This window comes from Mauremys reevesii, linkage group 2, assembly GCF_016161935.1.
Source record: "Mauremys reevesii isolate NIE-2019 linkage group 2, ASM1616193v1, whole genome shotgun sequence".
NCBI classification, from domain to species: Eukaryota; Metazoa; Chordata; order Testudines; family Geoemydidae; genus Mauremys; species Mauremys reevesii.
Window position 1 is genome coordinate 134133932 of NC_052624.1, and position 12463 is coordinate 134146394.

General features: G+C 43.5%; 1 long non-coding RNA gene across 1 annotated transcript in view; it reads left to right on the forward strand.

Moving 5' to 3' along the window:
- Positions 1 to 5886: 5886 nt before the first annotated feature.
- The window catches only part of LOC120396374, a 7429-nt gene continuing 852 nt past the window's right edge, over positions 5887 to 12463 (forward strand). Inside the window, exon 1 of the long non-coding RNA XR_005593085.1 lies at positions 5887 to 6056. This is a non-coding gene — a long non-coding RNA (uncharacterized LOC120396374). The remainder of the gene's footprint in view (positions 6057 to 12463) is intronic.

A 12463-nucleotide genomic window follows, 5' to 3' on the forward strand; every position in this document is an offset into this window, starting at 1 on the left:
TTCACGGCTGAGGATGTTAGGGAGATTCCCAAACCTGAGCTAGCTTTTGTAGGTGACAAATCTGAGGAACTGTCACAGATTGAAGTATCACTAGAGGAGGTTTTGGAATTAATTGATAAACTCAACATTAACAAGTCACCGGGACCAGATGGCATTCACCCAAGAGTTCTGAAAGAACTCAAATGTGAAGTTATGGAACTATTAACTAAGGTTTGTAACCTGTCCTTTAAATCGGCGGTACCCAATGACTGGAAGTTAGCTAATGTAACGCCAATATTTAAAAAGGGCTCTAGGGGTGATCCCGGCAATTACAGACTGGTAAGTCTAACATCGGTACCGGGCAAATTAGTTGAAACAATAGTAAAGAATAAAATTGTCAGACACATAGAAAAACATAAACTCTTGAGCAATAGTCAACATGGTTTCTGTAAAGGGAAATCGTGTCTTACTAATCTATTAGAGTTCTTTGAAGGGGTCAACGAACATGTGGACAAGGGGGATCCGGTGGACATAGTGTACTTAGATTTCCAGAAAGCCTTTGACAAGGTCCCTCACCAAAGGCTCTTACGTAAATTAAGCTGTCATGGGATAAAAGGAAAGGTCCTTTCATGGATTGAGAACTGGTTAAAGGACAGGGAACAAAGGGTAGGAATTAATGGTAAATTCTCAGAATGGAGAGGGGTAACTAGTGGTGTTCCCCACGGGTCAGTCCTAGGACCAATCCTATTCAATTTATTCATAAATGATCTGGAGAAAGGGGTAAACAGTGAGGTGGCAAAGTTTGCAGATGATACTAAACTGCTCAAGATAGTTAAGACCAAAGCAGATTGTGAAGAACTTCAAAAAGTTCACACAAAACTAAGTGATTGGGCAACAAAATGGCAAATGAAATTTAATGTGGATAAATGTAAAGTAATGCACATTGGAAAAAATAACCCCAACTATACATACAACATGATGGGGGCTAATTTAGCTACAACGAGTCAGGAAAAAGATCTGGGAGTTATCGTGGATAGTTCTCTGAAGATGTCCACGCAGTGTGCAGAGACGGTCAAAAAAGCAAACAGGATGTTAGGAATCATTAAAAAGGGGATAGAGAATAAGACTGAGAATATATTATTGCCCTTATATAAATCCATGGTACGCCCACATCTCGAATACTGTGTACAGATGTGGTCTCCTCACCTCAAAAAAGATATTCTAGCACTAGAAAAGGTTCAGAAAAGAGCAACTAAAATGATTAGGGGTTTAGAGAGGGTCCCATCTGAGGAAAGATTAAAGAGGCTAGGACTCTTCAGTTTGGAAAAGAGAAGACTAAGGGGGGACATGATAGAGGTATATAAAATCATGAGTGATGTTGAGAAAGTGGATAAGGAAAAGTTATTTACTTATTCCCATAATACAAGAACTAGGGGTCACCAAATGAAATTAATAGGCAGCAGGTTTAAAACAAATAAAAGGAAGTTCTTCTTCACGCAGCGCACAGTCAACTTGTGGAACTCCTTACCTGAGGAGGTTGTGAAGGCTAGGACTATAACAATGTTTAAAAGGGGACTGGATAAATTCATGGTGGCTAAGTCCATAAATGGCTATTAGCCAGGATGGGTAAGAATGCTGTCCCTAGCCTCTGTTCGTCAGAGGATGGAGATGGATGGCAGGAGAGAGATCACTTGATCATTGCCTGTTAGGTTCACTCCCTCAGGGGCACCTGGCATTGGCCACTGTCGGTAGACAGATACTGGGCTAGATGGACCTTTGGTCTGACTCGGTACAGCCTTTCTTATGTTCTTATGTTATGTTCTTATGTCCCTGCCCGCAGGTATATGGGATCTTGGGGAGCAATTACCACACAGGTGGGGTGCCAATTAATTTCTTTATTAAAGGAAAAAGGAAGTGGTGGGAATTTAACAATGAAATATGATGGGATGGGGTGCATAGGGTGTTTACAATAGACAATGATGGGGGGCGGTTCCTCTTATTGAACAGTGTAGGGAGTTCTAACAGTGGGGTAAAGTAAGTGGGGTTCAGCACAATGGGATACAGTACAGTCAATAAGCAACTCAACTTTATATAGGAACAACTTTAGATACAGTGTGGAATGCAAAATGTACCCAAAAGAAATGCAAAGTAAAATGGTAGCTTCAATGCAATACAAAGTGTGTCAGAAAAGTGGAGGCAACCAATGGGGTGTTATAACCACAAGTAAAATGTGAATCACAGTGCAATGATACAATATGGGTGATAAGTGAAATTATGCAATGTAACAATATAAAAGAAAATTAATGACTTAATTTGTGAGGCTGTGATAGCAGATAGTCTGCAAGAGTGTACCTAAAGGCTGGGTCGAGAAACAGGAGTGGGGGGGAGTGAATGATCAGTGGCAACTGATGAGAGGAGAGTGCAGCTGCAAGCAGCGAGAGACTCTGAAGCCCTGCGGGGTGAAGCCCAGAGCAGTCTTCAGGAGCCTGCGGGCTGGACGTACGGGAGACAAGAGCAGCTGGAGCCCACTTAAGGGAGTCTGGGAGCAGCAAGAGGGAGGCGCTGAACGTGCAAGCGATGGGAAGGCACGTGGAGAATGGGGGAGACGGCTGATGGAAGAAACAGGTTTCAGCAGCGGAGAGCACTTCGGGGAAGCTGCGGAGCAGCGGGGTGTAGACAAACGGAGCAGTGTGATTGTGATTTTTGGTAGGGAGGGCAGCGGAGAAGCGGGAGCACGAACACAGGGGATACAGGGAGAGGCAGCAGAGAAGTGTAAAGAAGGGCTAGAGGGAGGTTTAAGCAACAAGCGGACACCCCCCCCCAAAAAAGGAAAGAAGCGACAAAGGGTTTGGGAAGTTACACGGGGGGAGAAGCAGCAAAGGGTTTGGGAAGTTCGGAGGGTGCTGCAGATGCGGGGGAAAAAGCAGCAAAGAGTTGGGAAGTTCGGGGAGAGTGCAGATACGGGGGGAAAAGCAGCAAAGGGTTACAACAGGGCGACACAGAGAAGTACACAGAGGGGGAGATTGGAGTGGGGGAAAAACAGACACGGGAAAGTTCAGGGAGAGATCGGGACAGCGGGAAAACGAATTCAAACAGCAAAAACCTTATCTATTGTCTAACTTAATCAAACTTATATAAAATGACAAACAGCTTATACAAAGTAACAAAACAGGTACAGAATACAACCAGGCAATGGCTTTTTAAAATCTATCTTAACCAACGACTAGGCAAAACAACAAATATCACAATTCTAAGCAAAACTATAACAAGCAACTATACGGAGCAACAAAACAGCAAACTATAGCAAGGCAGGTGAAACTTACAAGCGCTACAATCTTAGCAAACTATGACTTCTTAGATTAAAAAGCAAAATCTATGGTGCACCTTATGCTATGGGGAAGTTACAGAGGGCAGAGTGGTATGTGCCCAGGATACAGCTCCCAAGGTAGCCCCCAAGGAAGCCAAGGGATGGTGGCTGCAGCAGTGGATATGGCTGAAAGCAGTGAGCCCCGGAGCAAAGCCCACTGGAGCAGACCTTAGCGGCGGCACAAACTTATTTTTTAGCGGCAAAGCACCGTGGAGTTTAAGAGAGGTTTTAAGACACAGACCAGGTTTAGCTTGAGTCTGTGTGCTGGGGAAACAGAGCTAGCAGCTAAAATAATAAAATAAAAGTATAGAAAGTTTCACAGAGGTATTCTTACCAGTTCCCAAGGCAGCAGCAAAGGCAGAAGCAGCAACAACATCAGAAGAAGCAAAGAGGGCTCAGTACGGTCTCGATAATCAGGAGGTCTCTCAGGCAGTAATTCGTTCTTCGTGGGGGGGGGGGTTCTTAAAAAGCGAAGTGCGCTCAAAAATAAAACGAGCGGAGAAAGGACCCCCCAGAACTCCTGGCTGATCAGACCAGGCAGCAATGCAGAAACCTTTCTGATGTTTGTTTCAAAATGCCTGTTTTTTAAAGACAAACTCAGGCAGTTTCCCGCCAGTAATCCTGATAGGCTCCCTCTGTCACAGGGGAGGAGACACAGGGAAAAACTGCAGGTGAGCACAGAGACGTGCCTGGGCAGAGTCCTGGACAATAGGTGTGAGTTCACACCTCAGGACTCAAAAGCACATGAGGCCTATGACTCATGCCCAGGATCTCAAAAACACATTAGGTCTTGCAGCTCTGGACATTGCCTACCCTACACAAAGCCCAGGTTTAACAAGGTGATAACAGGACCAACCCTTTGAACAGGGCAGTGGTCCCACTTAGCATGCAGCACAAGTGGCCATCCCTTTGAGAAGGGCAATGGCTCTTGGTAAACGACTTAAGGGGCCCTCCCTTTGAGAAGGCAGTGGCCCTGGTAAACAACTTAACAGCCAGGGAGGGGCGGCCACAGGAGGAGAACAAAAACAAAATGGAGTAAGGGGACAGCTATAAGAAACAAAATGGAATAGGGGGAAAGCTGTAACAGACACTCTCCAGCCCACCTGCTCCAGGCCTTCATCACCCATCTCATTAACTCTGCCCTCCCACCACATCTCCTCTCATTCCCCTTCAGAGCCCACTGTAAAATCTCACCCGTCAGACCAGCCCATTCTGGCTCACTCCCCATCCCCCTCCGGCTCCCTCACAGGTCCTACGCTGGAACTAGCAAATTCCCCCAAAATGCATCTCTCCGGGCCATCCAAACCACGTGCGAATTCAGCAAATCCTTTCAGCCAGACACAAAAAGGGAATGTTTTGTTTTGATTTAAAGGTCAAACCAGTCTGTTTGGACCATTCCACAGCAAAATGTTGTCACTTTTCATTTTGAAATTGAGGCAAGTTTAAAAAAAAGTGGGGTGGAGTTTGAAAAACACCCACAAACAACCTGAAACGAAAAACCAAAACAATTTTGTTTCAGTACAAACTGAACCAATATTTATTTTTTTTAATTTCTCGACTGGTCCCCAAACTGAAAAATCACTGATTTGCTGAGCTCCATTCAGCACCCGAGTGCAGCTCCTTGTTGAGTCTTTGCAAACTTCATCCCCACCTAGCTCTCCGGGCTCATTCACCCGCCACTCTCCCAGCCATTCCCTTTGGGTCCTTCCCTGCCTCTCCCTTGCCAACCACCTGCCTCCTCAGGCTAACATTGTTCTCCTTTTCTCCTGCCCTAAACTTCCCTCTCTTCCTTCAAGTTCCTCCTTAAACAAGATCCTGCTCAGGAGAATGGGAAATCAAATAAACCAAGCACGAGATTCGCTGCTCTTTGGGGTCGGGTCTGTGCCCTCCCCTGTGTTGTACAGCCCCCAGCATGCCGTTGGGACTCAATAAATACCCACGGATCCTGTGCTCTGACTGCCTTTCATTGCAGCCTTCAGGAATGGGATTTAGTGTCTGTGTGTATCCTTAGGAAAGAATCTTCTCAGCCCTTTTATTCTCTCAGCCCAGGGCACCGATGCAGCTGTGGCTGGACTAGCAATTGGAGCGCCTCATGCTGAGACAGACGGCCAGTCCAATCTTATGCTTCAGGGATTCCATGGTCACTGAGGGGTGAGGAAGGAATTTTTTACCCATATGTCAGAGACCAGCAAAGCTGGCCAGGTGCATTGTGGGGATTTCACCTTCCCCTTTGCTGCTGCAAGAGGCAAGATACTGGAGTGGACTGACACAGAATGGTTTTGCACCTTGTGGTCGAATCTCCTTTTCTCATGACACATTATACAGTCAGGGTTTGTGGGGAGGCCCCGGGGCTCCCTTGAATTAAAATTCCCAACAAAAGCCAAGAGCAATCCTCCCTTAATCCAACCTGGGGGGATGCAAACCCCAAGGGCCCTAGCCAGACAGCCCCAGCCCACTTTGCGTCTGTGATGTCAGCAGTGGCCCTGTGTCACAAAGGGGATAGACAGCCTGTGGCTCAGTGTGCTCTGGGAGCTGGAGGAGGGAGCACACGGCTGTCTGGGCTCTGCTTTTCAGACCGTTGGGAGCATTTTTTGGAGTTTATAGCACCTGTTTACACAGAACTTGCGGAGGAATCCACCTCCTCACTTTCATCTGCGATTATATGTGAGACATCAAAATTCTTCTGTGGCTCGACCATCCCAGCACAGGGGTGAGGGACCTTTCCAGATACTCCACAGAGAAGGGGGGATCTTCCAGTTTTTCCACAGTTTTTCTGTCCCTTGTCAGTCCGAAATATTCAAGGGGAACAAAGTAGAGATAAGTCATACTGTAGCATGCAATAATTGGAATTAAATAGAAGATAGCTAATTGCATATACAGTTAGAAATCATTAGTTATTCCTTGTAATTGGCCAATGTGGTGCTATCATGTTTGTTGTACAGATGATACAAAAGAGCTAAGAGATTGTTATCAAATTAGTGATGAAATCTTGCCTGGAATTTGGTACAGAATGTTTAATCTGAGTATCCATTTCTCAAATCCTCCCTTGGCACTGCTAGATGTGTGTAACAGGAAAACATTCCAGGGAGGGGCTGGTTCTGGGGTGGTTTCTTGGGCTGGTTTCTTCACAAGTCTTCTCCCTTCTGTCTGTGTCAGCTTGCTTGTAGAGCGGGAGAGGCTGAGTTGAGTTTGAGCAGGGCAGCAGAGTGTGTGCAGGGTGCTCACTTTGAGTTTTTATACTTGTCGTCTCTTCCCTATTTCCATACAATTTTAGAAAAACACACCTCTCTTCCCCTTTTATTGGCTCCGTACATTCATGGAGCCTCTTCATCTTATGGATAGGTAGTTTGTTAATGCGTATATGTGTTAGGGTTGGAAGTCTTTCTTGACAGTTATAGTTCCTTTGTTTTTGTTAGAGAGATTCTCAGAACATCTTCAAATTTAGTCTTTTAACTCTTAACTTACTCAGTTCATTTTCTGAGTTATTAATTAAATCATTCTTAACGAGTCTTTAGCTTAAATTGTGATTGAAGAAGTTGTTGATTCTTTAGTACAATTGTTGATGATACTCCTTATCTTTCTGAGTTGGGGGAAGGAGTGGGTAGAGCTCTGCCAGTAACTAATTACTTCCCCATTGATATAATAAATAGGCTAGACTTAAATGTCGTCTTATATTGGTAATCAGATCATTAGATTTCATGTTAGTACATAATGCATTTTACCACACGTAGCAATGATATTAGAAAACCACATTAGATACTTTGCATTCAGTTAAAATACTTGGCAAATATGCCCTCCAAAACAGTTTGCCATTTCAATATTTTAGAAATCAACTAAGGTTTTCTACAAAACTTTTTCTCAACTACTCACATTTTTCTCTAAAACTTTAAGGACACAAGCAGAGGGTTTTCTTGTAAAGAGGGGCTGGTAGAGATGGCCTCACATCACACCTGGATATCTTTCTGGAAGGTGTGTTTTAGTGAAACACAAGCTATTGGGCTTAATATGGGGGTAAGGGTGTGAAATTTCATGCTTTGTGAAATAGAGGCCTAATTAGGAGATCTAATAGCCTCACAATCTATGAAAAAACTCAGTGTGGGGTGAGGAACAGACTCTGGGTAACCTGCTTGCTCCCCCCCAGAATCAATAATGAGCATGTGGGGTGATCTGGAGAGCAGCTCAAACATACCACCAGGCTGACCCAGGCCAGACGTCAGCCCTGGAAGGCAGAGGTGGGTGTGGCAGTGACTTCACAAGGGCCTTTGGCAGGAACTTAGCCTATTGGGCAAAGGTGGTGAGGAGGCTGTGACCTCACACAGCACCCTTAACCTCAGCCAGTCAGGACAGGGATGCAGGGTAGGGGGAACCTCAGCGACCCCTGTAGCCTTGCTGCAGAAAGCCTGCTTCTTGCGGTCTCTCCTAGAGGACTAAGAGAGGATTTGTGGTCACGCACCTGAGTGCTAAGGAGGAGCTTCTTTGGGAGTGTTCTCCTTTCTGTGTTGATTTTGTAGGAAGCAGACATTCCCTGTGTAAAAGGTAAGATTCTCAGTGAGGGTTGGAACCTGTTTGATCCATATGTTGCCAGCCGAGCTCTAGGCTCGTAAAACAAAAGGTAAGTTGGCAGAAAAATGTCGCACCTAGGACTTCACCCCTTAGTAACTGGCTACCTACTAGGTCTCAAAACATAATTGTAAATAAGGAATCATTAACGAGTGGGTGTCTTTCTAGTAGGGTCCTGCAGGGATTGGTTCTTGGATGTACACTAACATTTTGATCAGTGACTTGGAAACAAATATACAATCATCACTGTAAAATCTGCCAATGACAGAAAGCTTGGGGGAGTGGTAAATAATGAAGAGGACATGTCACTCATACAGAGCCATCTGGATTGCTTAGTTACCTGAGCACAAGCGAATAACATACATTTTAGTATGTCCAAATGTAAAGTTTACCTTTAGGAAACAAAATATGAGCTATGTGTACAAGAGGGGGATTCTATCCTGGGAAATATTGACCCTGAAAAAGACTCTGGGTCATGGTAGGTAATCAGCTGACTATGAGCTCCCACTGAGACATTTTGGCCAAGAGGGCAAATGCGATCTTTGGACCTATACCTAGCAGAATCACAGGTAAAAGTAGAGAAGTTCTATGTCTCTGTACTGGGCACTGATGTGACCACTACTGGAATATTGTGTCCAGTTCTGGTGTCCACAATTTGAGACAGGTGCTGATAAATTTGAGAGGGTTGAGAGAAGAGCCACAAGAATGATTAAAGGATTAGAAAACATGCCTTATAAAGTTAGGTTCAAGGAGCTCAATCTATTTAGCTTAACAAAGAGAAGGGTAACAGATGATCATAAGGGAACAAATATTTGCTAATGGGCTCGTCACTAGAGCAGACAAAGATATAACAAGATCCAATGGCTGTGAATTGAAGCTAGACAAATTCAAACTGGAATAAAGGCGAACATTTTGAACAATCAGGGTTTGGAGCAATTAACCCAGGGTTGTAATGGATCCTCCACAATTAGCATTTTTTAAATCAAGATTGGCTGTTTTTCTAAAAGATGTGCTCTAATTCAAACAGGAATTATTTAGAGGGGAGTTCTATGGCCCACGTTATACAGGCTAGATGGTCAGAGTGGATCTTCTGGCCTTGAAATCTATGACTCACTGAGGCATTTGGAATTTGTCTATTTTTGCTTCTCTTTTCCTCCCTTCCTCTTGTCTTTTCTCTTCTCTTCTCTTGTTCCATTTCTCTCTGCTGCTCTTCTTCCTGAGGAAGGTGGGGCTGTTCTCCAGCTGTCATTTTAGGAAGCCCTCACAAAGAGGTGGGGCTGGAATAGTGCGCTGACAGAGATCTCCACCAGAATGATCTCCTGTCGTGACTAGTGCTGTCTTTTGGCCATCTGTTGAGAATGCTCAGCCTCCAGCCCCTGAGCATCTCCACACTGATTGGGTGAGCTGGGGGTTATTACTGAGTTAAAAGGGATGAGACTCAAGTCATTGTTGGCTGAGTGCCGTGTCGGAGAAAAACTCAGTTCTCGCTTTCTGTTTGGGTGCAGCAAAATCAAATACTTTATTCTTTCTCTAGTAATTACAATAGAGGAGGAGTGTCCTAGGAAACAGGGTTGCCCCTTGTCCCGGACAGGTCTCTCAATTGGTAAACAATTACAGCAAGCCTTTATACCTTTGTTACAGACAATAGCTAGCAATAATACAGACAGTAAAGAGAAACAATTGCATTTGTTTATACATAAGCCTTTCTGCTATCTTATTTGTCTCACTACTAGAAAAAGCAAGCCTGCATATTTGTTATCATTGCAAGGTCGTAATAACCTTTTACACAGTTCGTTCGTCTGTCTCACATTATCTTGCTTCTACAAATCTCACGTCATTAGGGTCACAGCTAGCCTAACTCATGCTAACTAACTGACATGCATTAAGATCACTTCAAATCCTTGTTAATTCTTTCCCTGCTTCCACAGCCGTGAGACTAACGCTCAATTCAATGGCATTTCTTTGTCTGTCTGTAATGCAATAATTTTTGAAGACTACGTCAATTGATTCCAAAACTGCAGGTAATTTCTAGGCATCGGTGGAAAGAACCTTGTTGATTTTAGTGGCAAATGGAAACCACCACCACCCGGAAAGCTTGATTTCCACACTGTGCCCATTTACTTGGTGCTGCAGGTATAGGCACATTCTGACATCAGAGTTAACTCAGCCAGTCAATGCTAATTCTGTGCAGGTGATTTGCATAATTCAACCCCACAAATGATCTTGCAGTTTTCAATAGGAGAGATGACCAAGGCTGGCCATAGGGTTAGTATTTAAGGTCAGGGTTATTGGACTGAGTGTGTGATGGGTGGCTGAATTACCTCGGATGTCACAATGTTACAGCTCAGGCTACTCTGCCTGCAGCGTCACATGGGCAGTGACTGTCAAGGGGAAGATTTTGTTGATCTGAAACTTAGAAAACAAGAAGAGCAGAAGAGGAATGACTCAGATGATTTGACAATAAAATTTAGGTTTTGCGGCATTATCCAGTGCAATTGCTACTGGTTCAGAGGTAGAAACTGGGCCTACATAAACAAACAAGTGTCCAACCCTCTAGTTACTCTCTTTTACGACTGAGTAAATAATTCATAAGAAATTGATATGATGAATTTTGCTGCCTTCTCTCCTTTAATGGAATAGGAGCAGTTTATGATTCTCATGAATGTAGTAGTTCTCCTAAAATCAAGGTGAATAAAAATCAACGGTTGTTTCAAAACCAAGATACCCAAAAGGGATTTTAAAAAATTAAATTGGATTATTTTTATTTAAATGAAAAACAGGTTTATTTTTTGAAAAACAAACCTATTGGAGATTAAATTTGAAATTATGACAACCCATGTCAATGCCTAAACTTGCAATAGCTTAGTAAAGTTATTTAAATTAAATAATAAATATTAAGAAGTCCATGTTTGCTGCCAAGTTTTAATGGAAATCAAACCACTTGAACTCATGGCAGTCTTTGGCTGGCACCAGAGTTTGCTGAAATGGTAACCCAGCTTTTGACAGCAGTAGCCTCTTCTGCAGGCACAGAGAGACTATTTTCTTCATTTCTGTTGATTCAGCTAGTTGAGTTAAATAACAATTTCATTCAAATTTCAGAAACTGACTGGGAGTGGAAAAAGAAGGACGTGAAAGGATCAGATCTATTAGTTGTAAAATCTGACAGACATGATGACCAGATACAATCAGTTCATTTCACTAACTGCAGATACATCCTTAATTCAGTTAGTTTTAAATGAAAAATATGTTTCAGTAAATCCAGCACATTGAAGGTAGATTTATTCAATTAAGAAACAAATGGAAAATGCTGTTTTTGTGCATTTTTAAGTGCATTGAATTCCCATCGAAACAGCACGTAGACAAATCACAAGTAAAAATCTATCATCGTCTAGGAAATAAATGCATCATTTGCCATTTGCAACAACATAAATATGTAAACATTAGATACAAGAAATGTAAATTAAGCCATATAACTGCTTAATTAAATGTACATAGATATACTTTACTGTCATGGTTAGCAAAAGAAAAATCACCAAATTTAGTTGTAAATATTATATTTAGTTGCAAATCAAAATCTTTAATGGTTCTCAACTAATGAGAATCAACCTATCATTAGGAAAATAACTAAAAAGTACACATGCAAAACATGATTAAAATCAATGGTGTAACTCAATCCACCCAGATGTTTACTTCTGGGATTCTGAACTTTGGAGGCCAGACTGAGACCCTCATTGACTTGGAACAGCCAGGAACCCAGTAACAGATTCAAGTCCTGCTAGCATTCAAGGCTATAAATCTAAGGAACAATTGATGGCAGTAGACAATTGAGGGGTGCTGAGAATTTCCAGACCCAAACGTGATATTGGCTGTGGATGGGGGAGAAGTGGGAAATCACCAGGGATTCTTGATAAATCACCCATTGTCCTTTGGAGCTCAAAGGTGTCTAACACTTATGACCGACTCAAATCACACTACTGCTAGGAGTTAGAGAGGTGTCTCTATCCCGAACAGAGGTGGTGAAACAGGGGTAAAGAGCAAGAGGTGGTTACACAGCAATGCTGTTGCCGAGCCAGAAAGAGAAGCATAAGAAAAAAACATTCATCAAAAATGTTTTGCAGTTAAAACTACCTTATTTCTAAAAGAAAGGAAATACCATCTGTAGTTAGTGAACTGAACTGATACATTCTGACTACCTGGCACAGTGCCAGGGCCCAGGAGGAGCCATCCCCCTCCCTGGCCCCCAGCCTGGCCAGGGCAGGAGATTGGCCACCGCTCCTCTAGCACCAGCAGCTCTGCCTATTCCCTAGTGGCCAGCAAGACAATCCTAGTCCTACTCCAGGGTGTGTCACTTTGGCCTCCTAAATTTGGGCTTGTGCCCCTGTGCCCCTGAAGGAAACAGCCCCGAGACCCCACAGGATCAATGGGGAGAATCCTCAAAGCACTGAGCCCAAGACCCTCAGACCTGTCCCAACACCCCCCAGACAGGAGAGGAGTGCTGAGTTCCAGTGTCTGAAAGCAGAGGAGAGGAGGTTAAATGCTCCATGTCCTCTCCCTGCT